Source organism: Pteropus medius, unplaced genomic scaffold (genome assembly GCF_902729225.1).
Source record: "Pteropus medius unplaced genomic scaffold, Ma_sr-lr_union100, whole genome shotgun sequence".
Lineage (NCBI taxonomy): Eukaryota > Metazoa > Chordata > Mammalia > Chiroptera > Pteropodidae > Pteropus > Pteropus medius.
Window position 1 is genome coordinate 36,790,881 of NW_024351730.1, and position 20,563 is coordinate 36,811,443.

General features: G+C 31.5%; 1 protein-coding gene and 1 pseudogene across 3 annotated transcripts in view; one reads left to right on the top strand and one right to left on the bottom strand.

Annotated features, from left to right (window-relative positions):
- Positions 1-20,563, top strand: part of GRID2 (glutamate ionotropic receptor delta type subunit 2) — a 1,244,525-nt gene that overhangs the window by 186,274 nt on the left and 1,037,688 nt on the right. The window lies entirely within an intron of this gene.
- Positions 13,505-13,623, bottom strand: LOC120588457 (uncharacterized; annotated as a pseudogene).

Below are 20,563 nucleotides of genomic sequence, written 5' to 3' on the forward strand. Positions count from 1 at the left end.
TACAGAAGATAGGAAACTGGATAAAAATGAGAAACTGAGAGCAGATGAGGTCTCCCTGGGTGTGAGTAAAGGGAATGAAAATCAAACATCAAAGCCAAGCCTAGGTGGGACCTATTTAATGGTCAGAAAAGGAACACAAGCATAGTATGCTTCACAGGACCAATCACAATTCACCATTATCATGTACCTATACCAGAAAGACTGCCCTATACTTCACAGGACCAATCACAATTCACCATTATCATGTACCTATACCAGAAGGACTGCCCTAGGTATTGAAGACTCAGCAATGATGAAAATATCTTTGCTTTTGGAACTTACTTTCTAGTGAGAGAGTAAGCTCCTGATAGTACACAAATCATTCAATTATGCAAAAGATACAATCACAGAGTTTGCCTGAAGACTATAAGAGAACAAACATACAGATCAAAATTCCCTTTTCTGCCTGGGATGATGAGAAAATACATCATTGACTTTTAAGTTCAATCTGAAAAGATGGGTATTGATTTGGAAATCAGAAACTAATGGGACTAGGATTCCAGACCTATCAATTAGCAGGTATGCATATATGTGAAAAGAGACTTCAAGTTCAGATTACCACACAGAGCTAAATGGAACTGCAGCCTAGGAAGTTCACTGAGGAAACTTAGGAAGTGAGGTTGGCTCAAAACAGATCATGAAAAGCTTTGCTTGGATTTTACCTTAAGATGTTAAGGGACCCTTGGAGAATGTAAGCTTTGTAAACTGTTTAATGATGCTATGAGATGATGCACTTTGAACCAGCAGTTGTGTGGAGGATGAGTTACAAGTCCAGGACAGAGTTCTAGAGTCTGATTCGGTGCCCATTGATAAGCAATACTCAGTAGACTCCACTTAAATCATTGTCAGTGGAGAAGCAGAAAGCAGTGAAGAACTTTAGAGATAGATGAAAGCTTTCTACAATTACATTGGGTGAGGGAGAGGAAGAATTGTAGAATACATTTTAAACTTTGACTGAGAGGCTATATAGCCAAATATGAATATAAGAGTAAATAAGGTGAAGGATAATAAGTTAATTTTAGTAGATAATTAAAAAGAAAGGATGAAGCATTTATCCTTCATTTATTGTATAAAAAGATTTTTATGTCCGAAAAGTCCTTTTTTAAAGATGATTGCTAACAGATGCAGATGAAATAAAAGCAGAAAAATCACCACTTTGCAACTTATAATAAAAGAATAGATCCAAGTGATGATCATCAGTGGTTGCAGTAATCGGACAGATATTGATAGAGAATTTCATAAGATAGGTCTTAGGTTTAATCATCTAAACTTGAAAGTCTCAGCATTACTCAAAGTAGGGAAACTGTATTATATACCTTACGAAGTGATGCAGTAGGAAATGTTCAGCATCAATTATGAAATATTCTTCTATAAAAAAATTGGCCCTATAATTTATCAAGACTTTTGATCTAATTACCGGTTTATTGGAAATACTAATGACTAGTGGAAAAAGTCAACCACAACCACAAGGAAGCAATCAAAGCAATGTTCAGAAAAGAGAGATGGAGTGTAGGTGATAGTATGGAATTAAAAAATCACTTTGGAGACACACTAATTAAATGCTATATTGTGGAATTTGGATCCTGATTTGAACAAACAAACTTAAACAGGAACTCTTTGAAACAATCAGGAAAATTTAAATATAGACTCAGTATTAGATTCTGACAATAAAAATTGTTAATTTTTATTGGGTAAATTATCTAAAAAGTCTATATTAATTAGAGATGCATAGTAATATATTTACAAATGGGAAGACATAAAACATTAAGGTTTATTTACCATCAAACAAAGCAAAATAAAATAAAAACTCTGTGAAGTATATATAAAATGAGACTGGGAACATTTCTTAATCTCTGAGACTTAGTGTTGGGCATTGGATAGACGAGTGTTCATTGCAGTAGTCCACTCTTTACGTTATAAAATTTCCATGATGAAAAGGGGAAAATAATATAATTTTAAGCAGGTCAATTTGAGGTTCCCATCAGACTTGCAGGTATAGATTTTCAGTAGAGCCTAATATAAATAAATAGTCTAGACTTTCAAATTGTGTATGCACTAGAAGTTTATGCAAAGAATACAGAGGGAGAAGTAGTGATCTGAACTCTGCAAACAGCAGCATTTAGAGTGAGGGCAGAGGAAGAGTAGTTATTAGAAGATATTGAAAAGGATCAGAGATATAAGAAGAAAACCAGGATGATATCAGAAAAATGGGAGAGTCATCAATATGCCATTTATGTTACATAGGATAAGTATTGTACATTAGATTTTGAAATTATAGCCCCCCGTTGGTGATCATATTGAGAGGAATTTTAAAGGAATTATCACAGAGAGAAGAGACTGGAAAGCTAGAGAAGGATTTTGAGGGGACTGGAAAATGAGATATTAGAATTCTATTTTTTAAAAAAGATTGGCTATGAAAGTTTTTGTAAAATAATGTTTACTTTTGTTTTTGTTTGTTTGTTTGTTACTAAGAGAAGTCAACTATGTAAGGGATGACTCATGGGCATGGAGACAGATTTACCACAAACCTGGTGAAACTTAAAGCTGCTCACCAATATGGCTCCTACTGGTAGATACATTTCCAAGGTCCTAGACAGGGCACTTTTAATGTGTGTGCATGAATGTAGGCTTTTATAAAAAGTGGAATATGTAAGCTGTTGTCTGTTACTATTCCAACTTTAATCACATTTTCTCTCAAGTACAGTGGTGTTTGAGCGGCCAGTAGCATTTGTGCAATAGTACTAAAATGATTTTCGATTGGGAATACTATTTAGGTTGAATGGGATATGTTTTATGTAGTCGAACTGGTATGAGTGGTTTACAGGAATACTCCTTCTACCCACTGTGAAAATTCATTATGATGCAAAAGTACAGGTTTATCATTTATATCGTAACTTCTCCAATGGTGCCTGGCCTCAAGAGTATGTGGGAAGTAAAAGAAAAGTAAAATTTTAAATATACAGAACTAGAAACATAAAATTAAAAGTGAAGAATTTGATTTTCATCAATACCTAATCAAAATATCAGTAGTACCCATCAGTAATATACTAGATCTACTATTCATATGTAATATGCATAACTATAAATGTATCAAAAATTTTTTATTTTATGTGAAAATATAATTGATCAAGTTCTCTGTGTTTGTACAGCACAAACCTTTAGTATTATAAACAGTAATAATGTGTGTAGCTCCTCATGTATGAAAGAAATTTAAATAGAAGTTTTTCCAAATTTGTTTCATGGATCTGGATCTAAATATGTATGGGAGCCAAAGGAGAAGATGGGTTATGCAAGAAAGTGCAGTCAATATTTTAAAAAATAAAAATTATGAAAGCTTTTGTCTCTTTTAGCTTTTGCCCAGGGGAGAACAGAAGCAATTGACTTTTAACAACACAGAAATAACTTTCTTCTTAAAAATATTATTTGAAAAATCATATGGTTCAAAAAGTCCCTTAGACACACACACACACACACACACACACACACACACACATCACACACAGTAGTTATACATTAAGAATACAATTATGGTTAGTTCAGATCTGAGTATTCCTTTCTCTTAAACTCTGTCACCCACCCCACCCTTACAAGAGAAACATACAAACTGCTCATCCCTTTCCTTCATTTTTTATTTTTGGTATTAAGTCTGGTGAGAAGCCGCATATGAGGATGAAGTCTTTTAAAAAGCAAGAGTATAAAATGTAAGCAGAATGGGGAGTTGTCCTTTGAAAAATTTGAATAAAAGCTTTACTATTTCCTGTGAATTAATCTAAAAAGTCAAATACTTAATTGAAATATTTTGTTGTCGATAAATTATATTAGGTATCTAAAGTTTTTACTGTCATTTCACCAATAGGAGCAAATATTCCATACTCATAAATATACTTAACAGTAAATTAAAGATTGTTAAAGCCACAACCAGAAGGTTAGACCAAGTAGTAATATATCACTAGTACAAAACATTTAAGTTACTGTAGATTTAAAAGGACTAAATTATATAATTATGCAATTTAAAATTTTCAAAGTGTATTTTATTTTAAATTCATAAAGTTATATTTAGAACACAAATCTTTATGCTTAATTATTCATTTAGAAATATAATTATGAGTGTTTTTTGCATACGTTTTTCAAAGGAAAACAGTTTATCTGAATCTTTTCGAAGTAACTCCATTCGATTTTATTAGTTTGATTGTTATTTTTGAAGAGCAAGACTACATATTAATGTTCAGTGAAGGATCCAGAATTAGATCTATTTGTCTTTTGAACTAGAAATAAAGCATGTATTTCCAAGAAAGTTTATCCTCTTACCTTTTCATTTATATATTCAACAACAGTGTAGACATACATGCAAAAATGATCGGCTATGTTTTTTTTTGTAGCACACATTAAATTTGAGAATTTTCTATTTCATTTCACCAATGTAGACAACTTGTTGATAACAGCTATTCAAACAGGTGTGAGATGGTATCTCATTGTGGATTTGATTTGCATTTCCCTAATAGCTAGCGATGATGAGCATCTTTTCATGTTTTTTGGCCATTTATATGTCCTCTAGGGAGAAGTGTCTGTTCAGGTCCTGCTCATTTTTTTATTGTTGTTGCTATTGAGTTGTATGAGTTCTTTGTATATTTGAGATATTAGACCCTTACTAGAGGTGTGACTTGCAAATATATTTTCCCGTTCAGATGGTTGTCTCTTTACCTTGTTGATGGTTTCTTTTGCTGTGCAGAAGTTTTTAGTTTGATGTAGTCCCATTCATTTATTTTTGCTTTTACTTCTCTTGCCTTTGTGGTCAAATTCATAAAATCTTCTTTAAGTCCAAGAAAGTTTATCCTCTTATCTTTTCATTTATATATTCAACAACAGTGTAGACATGCTTGCAAAAGTGATCGGCTATGTTTTTTTTTTTTTTGTAGCACCCATTAAATTTGAGAATTTTCTATTTAATTTCACCAATGTAGACAACCCAGATGACTTTAGTTCCTATAATTTCTTCTATGCACCTTATTGGTTCAGGTCTTATATGCAGGTCCTTAATTCATTTGAGTTAATTTTGGTGTATGGTGATAGACAACAGTCTAGTTTAATTCTTTTGCAGATAGCTTTCCAATTTTCCCAGCACCATTTATTGAAGAGGCTTTCCTTTCTCCACTGTATGTTTTTGGCTTTTTTGTAGAAAATTATTTGCCCATATAAATATGGGTTTACTTCTAGACTCTCAGTTCTGTTCCACTGGTCTGTGTGTCTGTTTTTCTGTCAATACCATGCCATTTTGATTACTGTTCCTTTGTAGTATAATTTGAAGTCGGGCAGAGTGATGCCTACACTCCAACCCTGTTCTTTTTTCTCAGGAGTTTTGGAAATTTGGGGTCTTTTGTGATTCCATACAAATCTGATGATTTTTATTGTATTTCTTTAAAACATGCCATTGGAATTTTGATGGAAATTGCACTTAATTTGTATAATGCTTTGGATAACAAGTTCATTTTTTTATGTTGATTCTTCCAGTCCAAGAACACAGAATATCTTTCCTTTTCTTTGTATCTTCTTTGATTTCTTTTAACAAGGTCTTACAGTTTTCATTATACAGGTCCTTCACTTGTTTTGTTAAATTTACTCCTAGGTATTTTATTCTTTTTGTTGCAATTGCAAAAGGAATTATTTTTTCCACTTTTTTTTCCGACACTTCATTATTAGAGTATAGGAATGCTATGAGTTTTTGAACGCTGATTTTGTATCCAGAAACTTTACTGTATTTGCTTATTGTTTCTAGTAGTGTTCTTGTGGAGTCTTTAGGGTTTTCTACATAGAGAATCATGTCATCTGCAAATAGTAACAGTTTGACTTCTTCATTTCCTATATGGATGCCTTTTATATCTCTCTCTTGCCTAATTGCACTTGCTAGGACCTCCAATATTATATTGAATAACAGTGGCGATAGTGAATAGCTTTGTCTTGTTCTTGATCTTAAAGGGAAGGTTTTTAGTTTTTCACCATTAAGTATAATGTTGGCTGAGGGTTCATCATGTAAGGCTTTTATTATATCAAGGTACTTTTCTTCTATACTGATTTTGTTAAGGGTTTTGATCATAAATAGATTCTGTATCTTGTCAAAGGCTTTTTCTGCATCTATTGATATGATCATATGATTCTTATTTTTTAATTTGTTTATATGGTGTATCATATTAATCAATTTGCGTATATCGAACCATCCTTGTGGCCCTGGGATGAAGCCTACTTGATCGTGGCATATAATCTTTTTAATATTTTGCTGTATTTGGTTCGCTAGTATCTTATTTAGGATTTTTGCATCTGTGTTCATGAGATATCATGGTCTGTAGTTTTCTTTTTTTGTATTATCTTTACTAGATTTTGGTATCAGGGTAATATTGGCCTCGTAAAATGAGTTGGGAAGTATCGCCTCCTGCAACTATTTTGGAAGAGTTTGAGGAGAATAGGTATTAAATCTGTGAACGTTTGGTAGAATTCACTGGTGAAGCCATCTGGTCCTGGAATTTTACTTTTTGGTAGGTTTTTGATGATTGTTTCAATTTTCATACCACTGATGGGTCTATTTAGATTTTCCAGTTCTTGATTCAGTCTAGGAAGGCTGTATTTTTCTAAGTACTGGTCTATTTCTTCTAGGTTATTCAATTTGGAATTATATACTTTTTCATAGTATTCTTGCATGATCCTTTGTATTTCTGTGGTGTCTTTTGTCATTTCCTCCCTTTTATCCCTGATTTTGTTTATTTGTGTCCTTTCTCTTTTTTTTTAGTGAGTCTAGCCAGGAGTTTGTCAATTTTACTAACTTTACTAACTTTCTCAAAGAACCAGCTTTTGTTGCTTTTTTTTTCCTCTATTTTTTTGTTTTCAATTTCATTGATTTCTGCTCTAATTTTGATGATTTCTTTCCTTCTGCTGACTTTAGGCTTCATTTGTTCTTCCTTTTCTATTGTTTTAAGATGAAGCGTTAGGTTGTTCATTTGGGCTCATTCTTGTTTTTTTTGAGATAGGCCTGTAATCATATGATCTTTCCTCTTATGACCACTTTTGCCATGTCCCAAAAGTTTTGATATGTTGTACTATCATTACCATCCATTTCTATGTATCTTGGTCTTTGTTTTTATTTCTTCTCTGACTCAGTTATTCTTCAGTAGCATGTTGTTTAATCTCCATGTATTTGTGGTTCTTCCTGCTTTCTTTTTCACAGCTGATCTCCAGCTTCAAAGTATTATGATCAGAGAATATGGCTGGTATGATTTCAGTCCTCTTATATTTGTTGAGACTATCTCTGTGTCCCAGTATGTGGCCAATCCATGAAAATGTTCCATGTGCACTAGAGAAGAATGTATAAGCAGCTGTTTTGGGATGGAAGGCTCTGTAAATGTAAAATTAGGTCCAGTTGGTCTAATGTGTCATTTAAGGATGGTATTTCCTTATTGATTTTCTGTTTCGATGATCTGTCCATATGAGATGGTGATGTATTTAGGTCCCCTACTACGATAGTGTTTTGGTCTGTTTCTTTCTTTAGTTCTGTTACTAACTGCTTTATATATTTTGGGACTGCTGACTAGGAGCATAGATATTAAAACGTGTTATATATTCTTGGTGCATGATTCCTTTTATCATTATGAAGTGTCCCTCAGTATCTTTCTTTACCTTTTTTATTTTGAAGTCTAGTTCATCTGATATTAGTACTGCTACTCCCGCTTTTCTCTGAATGCTGTTTGTTTGAAATATCATTCAAGTCTTGAGTCTATATTTTCTTTGGAACTGAGATGTGTCTCCTGGAGACAGCATATGGTTGGGTTTTGTTTTTTGATCTATTCTGCAACTCTGTGCCTTTTTATTGGTGAGTTCAGTCCATTCACCTTTAGGGTGATTATTGAAATATGAGGTCTTCTTATAGCCATTTTATCTTTGGCTTTCTGGTAGCTTAGTGTTTCCATTGCTTCCTTTTCCTTGTTTATATTTATTTATTTATTTATTTTTAAATTTTGTTTGGGTTTTATGTATTTTCTCCTGGTCTTTCTTGTTTTATGTTACATATTTCGGTTCTGAATCTTTGGTGTGTGGTTACCATTACAAATATATAGAGGATAGTTTATATATATATATATATATATATATATATATATATATATATATGAGAGAGAGAGAGAGAGTGTTAGTTTATTTTCTTCTGTGCGTACCTTATCTCCATTCTCCTTTGCTCTTACTGTTTAAGCTTCTAATGCCATGTTCTTAATAAGGTTGCACTCCTCTGCTTCTATCTGCCTGCTAGTCGCCTTACTCATAGCTATGTATTTTTTTGTCATTTTGTTTTAGATGAGCTGACCCCTTTTAGTATTTCCTGTTGCAGCATCATAGTGGAGAATTCCCTCAATTCTTATAGGTCTGGAAAGGTCTTTATATCTCCTTCATATCTAAAGGACAGATTTGCTGGATCCATTATCCTTGGCTGGTAGTTTCTTTCATTTAATAGTTTGAATATTTGATTCCACTCCTTTTGGGCTTGTAAGGTTTGTGCTGAAAAGTCCGATGATAATCTAATGGGCTTTCCTTTGTAGGTTACTGTCTCCTTTTCCCTTGGCTGCTCTGAGAATTCTTTCTTTGTCATTGATTTTTGATAATTTTAATACAAAATTTCTTGGAGAAGGTCTGTTTGGGTGGAAATAATTGGGTATTTTGTTGACTTTTTGAATTCCAAGCTCCAGTTCATTCCTGTGATAGCTCTTATACGTAGATCCTATGCTTAGACGTGCTGGTGTACAGTTGGGTGTTTTTTGTCAAGTTTTGGATGTTCAGCTTATTGTTTCAAGAGGAGAGATCTGGGGACATTTCTCACTCTGCCATGTTTCTGATGTCACTTAACTTTTTATTAATATCGAGTGTCAAAAGTTATCATTAGCTTTATCTTAATTTTATTTATTTTATTAGTTATCATTAGCTTTCATTCTCAGTATTATTTCAATATTTTCAAACCTTTGATATTAAAAGACTTGTATATTATGAGTGAGCAGATTTCAGTATCATCTTATTTGAATTTTTGAAAGAATAAGTTAATTCACAATAAAGTGATATAATAGCAGGCCCTACTTCATATCTTGATCCTGTAATGAGGAAAATGTTTAGTAAAATATAACCTATTTTATAGATTTAACTCTTAGCCAAAGTGGAGAAGGATATTCTCTCATCTTTTAAAAACCAGTGTTTTCATTTAGACCTGGAAAGTTTGGGAACGTTCTGCCTATTTCGGAATAGTTCTGCTAACTATCCAGTTTTAAACACAGAATAATTATAAACTTCTTTAGAATAACATTTCATCAATCCTGCCCTCTGAAATATATCTATAATTATCTTGATATACTCAGATAGTTATGCTACTAAGACATATAAGGTATTAAAATAGGTGTTTTTAATATTAAATAAATTAAATAGAAATATAATTTTTCAAATAATAGTAGAATCCAAGGTAAGTAATCATTCCAAAATATTTCAACTTTTTTATAAACATTTCTCTTTGTACTATCATGCTTTCCTTCCCTCAAGCGCTGTGATTAATAAAGTGATTAAACTACCGGAAACAACAGTTTTCATTACTTATTTCATAATTGTGGAGATTCCAGGGAATAAATCCTCTACTATCATCTTTGGTACCAATATCATAAACTCCCTGTGCCTTCAGCTATGCCTTAATGTACTAAGAAGGAACTCAAAACAGTTGATTTACATGGATGGAATAAAAGTCATCAAAAGCAAGTATGGTCATATGAAAATGACTAAGAGACAAACAAACAAAAAAAGCATTAGACTGCAAATATATCAATTAAACTGATTACCAAAACAAGTGATAAGTGAGACTGCCCTAGAAATCTAAGTATATGTTCCGTAGTACTAGAACTGTCTAGTAAAATTAAAATCCTATAAAAGCTGATAATAGCACTTCTATTTTTTTTTTATCCCAACTGGATGAACAACTACCTATAGAATCATGATGCAATTGAAAAAATGATTTACATAAGTCTTCGTATTGAGACTTGTGTTATTTTTTAACTTTTTCTTTTTTCATATATTTTATTCTCTATGTATATATGAGTACATAATACATATATAGAAATATAATTAAAAGCTTTGCTATTTTAGTTCTTTACTTTAAAAAGTAATTTTTTGCTCAGTTTTTTTCCTCTCATATGCCTATTGTTCTCTATTCTTTCTTCCTCAAATCAAATGGCCTGAGATAAATGGATGACCTCCAGGAATGACTAAGTAGAATAAACAGCTGCTACCATACCATTTTCAAAATTAGACCTGAAGAAAATGTTTCTTTTCTGTTTGTTTCCATAGGAATACTCTAGATGAGCAATTACTATGTCTTTATCAGCCAATGCCTTATATAACAACACATCCAAGATACACTTACAAAAAAAAAAAAAAGATTATGAATACTCAGTGAAAGAGATAGTTTTCCTTCTATAAACAGGCTTGATTTAGCTTCATATTAAATAGATTTAAGCATAAATTTATATTCTTCCTTTTTATACTCTATCATATATAATTTCACTAATAATTATAATATTCTATTTTTAAATATTTTCTATATTTTTCTTGACAATGAAATTTACCAGTTTATTTATTACATTTGAAATGTGGGAGGTTCACGTCACTAATGAACATGAGATTTTATCCCAAGTTATTGTAGAAAGCGTAAGTAATTTATATTCATGCTGGAATCTTTTAGATAAGATTATTTTCCACCTAAACTAACAAGTGCTTATTTCATAAAGGGAATAACATTGTTCTGTCAGGATTAGAGGAGCGTTTTGGTAGATACACTATTATGTTGCACGTGAACTGCAATGAATGTGTCCTTTTAAATACAGTGGTTAAAATGAATTTATAATCAATTCTTGATCATGCTTGTATTTATAACATAGTTTTTTTTTAATGACACTTTTTTTTTGGTAATGAGTGAAAGGATGAATTATTTAGATTTCAAAGTTTTTTATGCAAATAGATTTATTCATATTTCTTCCTGTTGCAATCTGCGCAGAACAAACATGCTATGTTATATGAGTAAATACACTTTAAATGGCTTGTTCTGGATGTAATTCTAAATAGTACTTGTCTTGTGAACAGTGATCATGGTTTGTATTTGCAAACAGTATATTAGCCTTTTCAAAGACCGTCTTGGGATACAAATGGCTTGGCAAACAACCTGCTTTCCAATGAACTTGAAGTGTGTGTATGTGTGTTTATTTGTCTGTATGTGTGTTTTAAAATTGACCTATATTACTGAGAAAATTATCGCTAATAGATACAAAATGAGATTTCATACCTTATCTTGACAATTTATTAAAAGAATTAGCAACTCTTGCTACATCTCTGTCAGGAAATTCTACCTTCCTACCTTCTGCCTAACCTAAGGCTTTCTGATTATAGTTTTTTTCCTCTGGTCATTTTCTCAGAGATAGTCACCTGATTCTTTTATATAATTATGATTAAATCATTTTACTATTCTGTCTTATTGGTTGATAAATTCATTACTTAACATCGATATTATCTCTAATACTTTAATAATAAATAACTACTGGTGAGCATTTATTGTTACCTCTTTACTCAGCAACTTTTATGTCTTTTCTCATTATTCTTAAAAATAGCTCTTGAGATACAGATTATAATTTGAAACCAAGCCTGTATAACTTCACATGCAGTAATCCTAACAATTATTCTCATTCTTCTAAACTCTTGCCAAGATTCAAATATTTACCAGTTTAGGCATCCCAAATTTCATCATTGTCTGATGAATGTGTATTCGAAATTGAGTATACTGGGATGATTCTTTTTCATCTCACAGATAATATTGTATAGTTCAACAATGTTCTGGAATGAATAATGTGCTCACTGGTCCTGTTTGTTATTTGCAAGAAGAAAATTGCAGGAAATGCACTTAAGTATCTCTTCTCATAAGCAAACATGACTTTTACAAGTCCCACAAAGAAAATGAAGAAGATAAAAGTTGTGTTCATCAAACTTGTCTAACAAAGTTATTTTGAAGATTAAGTAATGTAGACCAAGCACTTGGCATAGTAAATGCTCTATAAATCGCTGTTACACTACATACTCTATGTGAGGTTACAGATATCACACTTGTCTATTACTGCATTCCTATCCTTAAGCATGGGTTTCAGTACATGAATTGTTCACGAAATTATGTCTGAAATCAACACAGTAAAGAATGAAAGGTATTGGAATAAAGGAAAGTCAGAGTATGGTGAGTATTTAATCGTTAAAAGTGTTCATTAAGAGATGAGTTTGAATACAACTTTAGGAAATGTGAGTGACGTGAACTGAGAAATACATTCCACAGCAAGGGACTATTATTATTTATCTATATCCAAGGTGATAAAGGGATTTTTTCTTAAGATGCAGTGTTTATTCAATTTTCTGTTAGACTTGAAGTTAATGAGTACTTACCTTCTTAAATTTATATAAAGTATCTGTTTTTATCTGTACATTCATTAGTATAAAATGGTGCTTTCAATAGTGACTGAATATTAGCAAAGAAGTAAAACATAGTATTTATTCTTATTAAAATACACATTTTCCAGACAGGTATGATATTTTTTCTGACAATATTGATCTAGTATTCCTTAGGTAATTCATTTCACTCATTCATTTAAGCTTTGATTACTTCCAAGATGGTGTTTCGTAATTATAATCATAGACAAGTTATGATTTTAGTTTCCCTATTTATTTGGTTATTTACATTGCAGATAGAAAAATAACTTCTGATTGGTAATATTATGCTTAAAGAATCTTATTAATCACTACAAATTTAATGATTGTCATCACTACCAGTTTAATCACTGTTAGGATATCTGATGTTCTTTTTGAATGATTCAGGCAAATTTCTGTGAGAATAAATGAGAACAACTTTATAAATAATTTTAATGGATTGCAGTCAGAACCTGCCCCACAACTTAAAGACCTAAGAGTAGAAAATTATTTCTTTCTTAAAAACAATTTGCTGTGCATTGTAATTTAGTATGATAAAATTAGAATGCAAAAATATGAATGTGCTATATATGATCGCATGGAAGTTTATGAAGTCATAATTGACCAGTTTTTCTGCTTCTTTTAATAGTAACTGGTTAGGATGTAATTACATTTTTTCATACCTCATTATTTAACTTTAATTTAGAATATCATAACTAATAAAATTCAGGTTAATTTCCTCTCTTAGCTTTAAATTGCTATGTCTATAATCCTTTAAATCATAGTCTAAATATCTTTCTATTCTTTTTAAAATACGTATTTGGAACTTTAATGCAGATATTTTTTAATGTTTTTTTTATTTTTTTTTATTTTTATTTTTTAGATGAGGCAACCCTTGGTTGACCTCATAGATTGCAAAGACCTTGTCAGCTTACAATTCTTTATTTTTAATTTCTTTCTTTTATGCGTACAGCACCTGGTCTTCCTAGGTGGTCTCTCATTCAAGTACTAACCAGGCCCAACCCTTCTTAGCTTCCGAGATCAGACGGGATCGGGCTTGTTCAGGATAGCATGGCTGTAGACTAATGAAGACTTGTTTTAACCAAAAGATATTACGTTTCAGTATAGTAGACTATTTGCGTGAATATTCATATTTCAGGGATTTTTTTCAGATTTGCACTTCAAAACTATTTTTATATCAGTGAAAAATTCAGAGAACTAGATATTTCATAAACGGTAATGGCATAGCTACAAGAAATCTCTTCTACATCAAAATATCAATTGTGGCATATGTAGAAATAGTGAAAACAATAATATCAGCTACAGTACTATAGGAAGACATTGGGAATCACTATTAATGTCTGGAAATGGACTCCTTTGAGAAGTAGTAAATTCTTCATTAAAGAAGATGTTCAAACATTAACTAGATGAACCACTCTCAGGGATATCAGAAGAGCTTCAAAAATTGGCTAATTTAATTGTATGTCTAACCAATCATTGAATTTTTCTGTGATCCTGTAAAATGAAAAGAAATATTGCTACAAATTATTATATATTCAAGTGTATGAGTTAAAATACTACTGATTTACACATTATAAAATGTTACTAACACAAATAGTAGTGAGAAAATCAAGAAAATTTAGTCTTTTTATACAATGACTATTTTTAACCTGAGTATAATGACTTTGTCGCTGGTAAAAAAAATAGAAATAAGGAGGTATTTTCACTGTTTTATTAGGATCAGACATAACTCATCTCATATAAACCTCTTTCTCATTCTTAAAACAACAGTATTTTAAAGGTTTAAAACCATTAAAGAAAGTTTGAAGTTTTGGGGAGGAAGATAATGGGAGAGACTGGGCTTGACAAAGATTTTGTTAAATTATATTGTCATCTTAAATCTACTTCATTTACTTTAAAATGTTTTGCTCTTTAATTTGATTGTACTTCAGTAAAATTACAATGTGTGTATTATTTGCTTTGGGGAATTGTACTCTCAAGTCAGACAAGCATAGGTGCAGATTCATTCCTTAGTAGGGTGACTGAGCAAGGAAGTCTTCTAAGCCTGAATTTTCTCATTTGTATAATGAGAATTACAATTCTTCCGTAATAGGGTAGTTGTAAGAATTCATTAAGATAATGTCTCTCCAACCCAAAGAGTTTCTGGTAAACGACAAGCCCTCATAATTGTTTTCTATTACTTACTTTCTGTTTGTGTCCTCTTTTTCACTTCCGTCCATATAGGCTTTTGTGAAAGTCTTGACTTGAGACAAATATGTCTATTAAAAAGATAAAAGCTTAGAATTTTTAAAATGCAAAGTAATTGTTGGAAATAACTTCCTAGGGAAAAACAAGACAAAAACTGTTCAAGTATCATTTGTTACATTTATCTTGTTTGTCCAGGTTGCCTATAAATAAAGGTATCCTTTGGTCTCTGTTCTATTGGCTGGTCTTTCAAGCTAACAGTTTGATATTTTGGATGGATGCATTAGAAAAGCAGTTTTTATCATGCCATTAAATTCTTGAAATTTGTTGTCATATTTTTAAAGATATGTTTGGTAAATTAAAGTGTTGCTATATATAAAGAAAAGAAAGAGAAAAATCAATTTTATTGGAATTCCCACTGCTTTTTTATAAATGGCTAGCTAAATGTTTATTCAGTGAAGTTTCCTAGTATTTAATTAAACCGAATCTTTTTCTTTTATTTTGGAGTGTAGGAAATCTCTGATTTTCTGTCAAAATTATGAATAGGAATACAGGGCTTTTTCATAAACTTGAACACAGTTTGGTGCAAAGATAGATATTTATCCCTGCCAAGAACAGTTTTTGACAATTTTACTTAATTTTTGACTCAGAAATTTCTACTTAGTGTTGTTAAAATAGAGAAATAACGGACTATTCCATAAAAATAATAGTTTTATCTAGTTATCGCTTTTATATACAGTTAATCACAAGCTGATATTTAAAACAAAATGTCTAAAACTGGGTTGGATCTTTAACAGTATAGTTAGCCATGAACTGGACCTCGCATTTCAAACAGGTTTCTCTGTGTAAAAAGTAAAGAAATGAAGTAAGAAAATATTTTAACAATTGATCTTTGACATGCCCTGAAATTTTCTAGAGAAGTTATAATCATTACCTTTAAGTAATAATTTGTTGGTCAAAGAAATCAAGAAATATTTGTTAGAAAAAAAAGATGAAAAATAAAATCACATGAACACTCTAACTTTTTTATATTTGAAAGCTTTTAGACGTGTGGATTTTCCATTGATATAATTAATAATATCCAATCCACTCAATATGTTCTATAGTCACGTTCACAACAATTCATATTATTATGGAAGACAGTAAGAACTAAAGGCTATTAATTAATATGAGTGCTCAGGAAGAAAACAAACACTTTTTAAAATTGGAAGTAAAGGGAAATTTTCATGATAATTACAAGAGGAAACTATGTTTACATCAATGTACGGGAGTGTCTTGAATGTGCTCAGAGAAACAGCATTGCCTGTCATCTTCACTGAGATGTCGAGAAGATAATTAAAGTTTAGGATACATTGAAAATGCTAAGATGACATAAATACTAAATTACTAATAAACTAACAATCAGAAGGCAGTGATCAATTATAGTATGTGCAGACTTTCTTCTTGTAATAATCATTTTTGCCTATCTATGGAATTTTACCCCTTTTACATTTTCATAGAATTTTGTTATCAGCATTGTGATTATATACATGCATTGTGCCACTTTGAAATAAATAAATAGTGCCATGATAGGCTCATTGTTTTTGAAATTCATTCATTCTACAAATATTTACTGAAGATAAAAATGTGCAGGGTATTATGCTAGACATTGGAAAGGAAAAAGAAATGAATTTTCCTTGAATACTTAAGGATACAGGAATTAGAATAAGACCTATAGTACAATATTCTAATGCAGTTCCTGTATGCCAAACCAATGTCATTTTTAATCCTTTCAAAACCCAAAGCACAAATAGTAATCTCCATTTTGCAGGTCAGGAAATTACCTAAGCTCACACTGCTGATGAAGTAGCAGACTGAATGAACAGTTTATGGAATAAGAAAGTCCATTGTCTGTTTACTGTAGCTTATAGTATTCCTTCATATAAATAACCAATTTCATATAGAGAGACCTAAGTTCTGTAGTAATTTTAGAGCACAGAAATGCATAAACTTTAAGAATTAACTCACAAATATTATATTTGTTATCAGAACACTCCACTTATATTAGCCTTAATAAAATTTAACTTTCTAATCATCATATATCTGTTTTACCCACTTCATCAAATGTCTTTTTCAATAAATATTTTTATGTTTGTATTACCTTATGCAATTTTTGAGAGTAATTAAGTTGTTTGTCCCCAAGCCAAGACCAGAACCTGTCGTCAATAAATGCTGAATGAATTAATGAATGGATTACCTTTGGAATAGAATGTTCTTATTAAGCACCAGAAAGTAATGATTTTTCTAATATCCTTGGTATAGGAGAACATTTCATATTTGCACATTAAAGAGAACACGAAGAAATGACAAATAGTGTCAAAATTAATGCCGACAATGAATTTCTTTGAGTTTGAGTTTATCATAATAAATGGTAGTAAAAATCAACAATGCATTTTGTTCAGTGGTTCTTAAAGGAAACAGTTTGGAAATGTGTGGTATTTTGGTTAACATAGCCATTAAAGGTTTTTACCAGTGGTGTGAGAACTATCTCAAGGGTTGATTCCAACTCTACATATTGCTAATCGGTAGCTTGAAATTGGCCATGGTGGTAGTATTTACACCTTAGAAATGAACAAACTCTACAAAATCTGGACTTCTTTTTGAGAGAGAGGCAGAAAGAGAAAGAGAGAGATTCCACAGCACTGGTTTATATATTCATGCTTAGCAAGCAGGATCAAGGGATGCTAACTATTTATAATTCTCAGGAGAGTTTCTCATAAGAAAGTATTGCCCTATTTTAATAATTATCAGAGCTTAAGACTCATCTCCATTTGCCATGAAAGAAAAATGTAATTTTTGCATGACTTTAAAACAATGATTTTTTTCCAAGAATTCAACTGCCATGTAAACTGATAAAAGACAATTTTGCCTAATAACCTTTGAGAAAGTCTCTTTACTGAGGGAAATGAAATTTATCGTTTTTGAGTCCCACAATACCCCGTATCAGTTTTCCTTACAGCTTGATTCTATGTAGGAGTACACGTCAGAGGATTTCAGCTCTGTCTTCTGTGTAGTTGTTCTAGAGCATTTGCATATTCAAATATATACCATTTTATCATGAAAAACTTTCTTTTTTGTCTTTATAGTTTAGTCAATGCATTATATTGATTTTTTTAAGTCAAATGTACATAGGTGGTTACACTATTTGTGAACTACACTTTAACCTATTAAAGGAACCACTGACACAGTTCAATCTCTTTGTTTTCATGAAGTCGGACCTGACAAAGGTCACAGAACCCACTGACTTTCCAGGCTATGTTAATTTATCTATTTTCCACATTCACTTTGAGTAAACAAACCCTGTGTATAGCCAGCCTAATTTGTAATAATAAATACATACTATTAGTAAAAGTGTACAAGTAGTTCTCCTAAACTTACAGCTAGTAGAGACCTTGATAAAATTCTACTGGATTTGAGCAATAATATTTCATTTAAATCAAGCTACATTCTCTTTTTCAATGACATAGAATCTGTTTATCAGGTGCAAAGCCCAGTCATGATGCTGCTACATTTAGACTTTATTACATTTTTATGGTACCCTGAAATATATCCTGAATTCCATACTTCAAATTAGTGTAATACATTTAAGATGCTAGTTTCTTCGAGTTGAAATGACTGACTCATGTAACCACCTAGGCACAAGTCACTTACCCAAATATGTTAGCCACTGTGACTGCTGCATATTAACCTGACTTTTAGCTTCGACTTTTACCTATGTGTGCAAACTGGAAAAAAAGAATGAAATGGAAAAAAAATTTTTTTCGAAGCTGCTGTGTCAGCTAAAGCAAGTGAAAACAGTGTGTGGTAGATGCATAAAGACTATTGCTCTATTGCTAAAACTTTAGCACTGCACAGTAAAGAAAAAAAATGGTTTTGTATTTTAGGTTCCTATTGATGACTGCCTATGAATATCATAGCAATGCTATCTTAAGGAAGATAATTCTTCTTTTTCCAGTTTTCTTTTAAGTCACGTCTAAGAGTAGAATGAAATTAGAATAATGCTTTAATATATAAGTCCATTGAATTCAGGTTAAATTAAAAACCTCTGGCTGATTTTTCTTTAAAACTTGCTTCTGGATTTTGGCTTGTGCAATGAGAAAATGTTGCCTGAATATTTACTTGCACTTGAATTGCCATACTTTAAAGTTGCTGAGGAAGCAAAGTTTAAGTTCCAGAATTTAAAAGGTTTGACATTTCAAGCACATATGTAAACAACATTTATCAAAATAATTTTGATGGTTGAAATCAAATCTGTTGGATTGTTTCTTATCTCTCTATTGTAACAGGTCCAAAGCTAAAATTCACACATGATTTAAATGTAAATATTTTATGTAAAATGCAAACATTACATTTATACAAATGTAAATCATATTATTGTTTCTTAAGTATTACCTGATATTACATTAATGTAGTAGTAAACTGCTCTATTCTTTGCTTAGTTGTAATCCTCTGATGTTCTTTCCTTGGAACTTTTCTAATATAGTCAATGCATTATTTTGAATATGATGCTTTTTTTTCTTTTATGTAACTTCAGTAAAATGGGTTTTTGATTCACTTGGTTGTGTACTTTTTATATATTCCAAACCAGCCTGAAATCTTCTTCTTCCAAAGTTTCAAGTCCTTCAAGGATTTTCAGAGTATTGAGCATATGCTAACACAAAATATGAATCTCCAAATAGGAAATGTTACTAGCACTGTTTACAATTTATTTTTCCTTAATACCATTTTATTCTAGGAGCCCCTCAAAAGATGTTCTTCCATCAGCCAAACTTTCAAAATATTGCTCATTTATGTGACTCATTTTTCCTTCCTTCCTTCCTTCCCTCCCTCCCTCCACCACTCCTCCTCCTTCCTTCATTCATAACTCTTCTTTTTTCTTTCTTTCTTTCTTTCTTTCTTTCTTTTAACAACAACAATATTTCTTTCTTTCTTTCTTTCTTTCTTTTAACAACTTTCTCTCTCTCTCTCTCTCTCTCTTCTCTCTCTCTCTTTCTCTCTCTCTCTCTCTCTCTTTTTCTTTCTTTTTCTTTCTTTCAAGTTTCAGATATGCAAAGGACTAGCTTCCCCATCATATTTTAGTTTTTCAGGAAAGGGCTATATTCTTTTCTTATGTCTGGCAAAGTTAGAAAGCTATTTAAACTTGTTGATTTGGCTCTTTATTTACTCATGAAGGAGTAAATAAATTCATACGTATATGTAAATGATAATTTACTATAGGTAATATTTTTCAAAAGCAGCCAAGAGAAACTGACATGCAAAAGAAAGGCAGGACATTGTCTGCTTCATGGATTTGACCTCTTAGATTATCTTTTATTATTAGACATTTCCCCCCATCAAGCTGTGTGCTCAGAAAGATCTCTGTGTTGTGAAAGGCAAAAACTCATAAAAATGGTTTTGCACTCTGGCATTATGACATTGCTACATTTTGCCATTAAAAAAAAAAAAGATTTATTTCATCTTGTGACCATGTATTGGGTAACTAAAAAGGAAGTTCTCGTATTTAGAATCATGTGATGAACATGTGTGCCATGCATATGCAATCATGTTTTTTATAACCAACCATAATATACCCAAGGTTTTAAAAAAAAGCACTGAGATGACCCTTTGTGCATTTCCTAGTCGGAAGTGGAATTTAAACTACCAGTAAATACAAAATTGAGGTGGAAAGGCATGTTTTTAATTCCTAGTCCTTATCATTATAGAATATCTTTCCTACAGAGGAAAATAATCAGTAGTGAACATTAATTTGTTCAGAGAAGAAGGACCTTGAGGACACGTT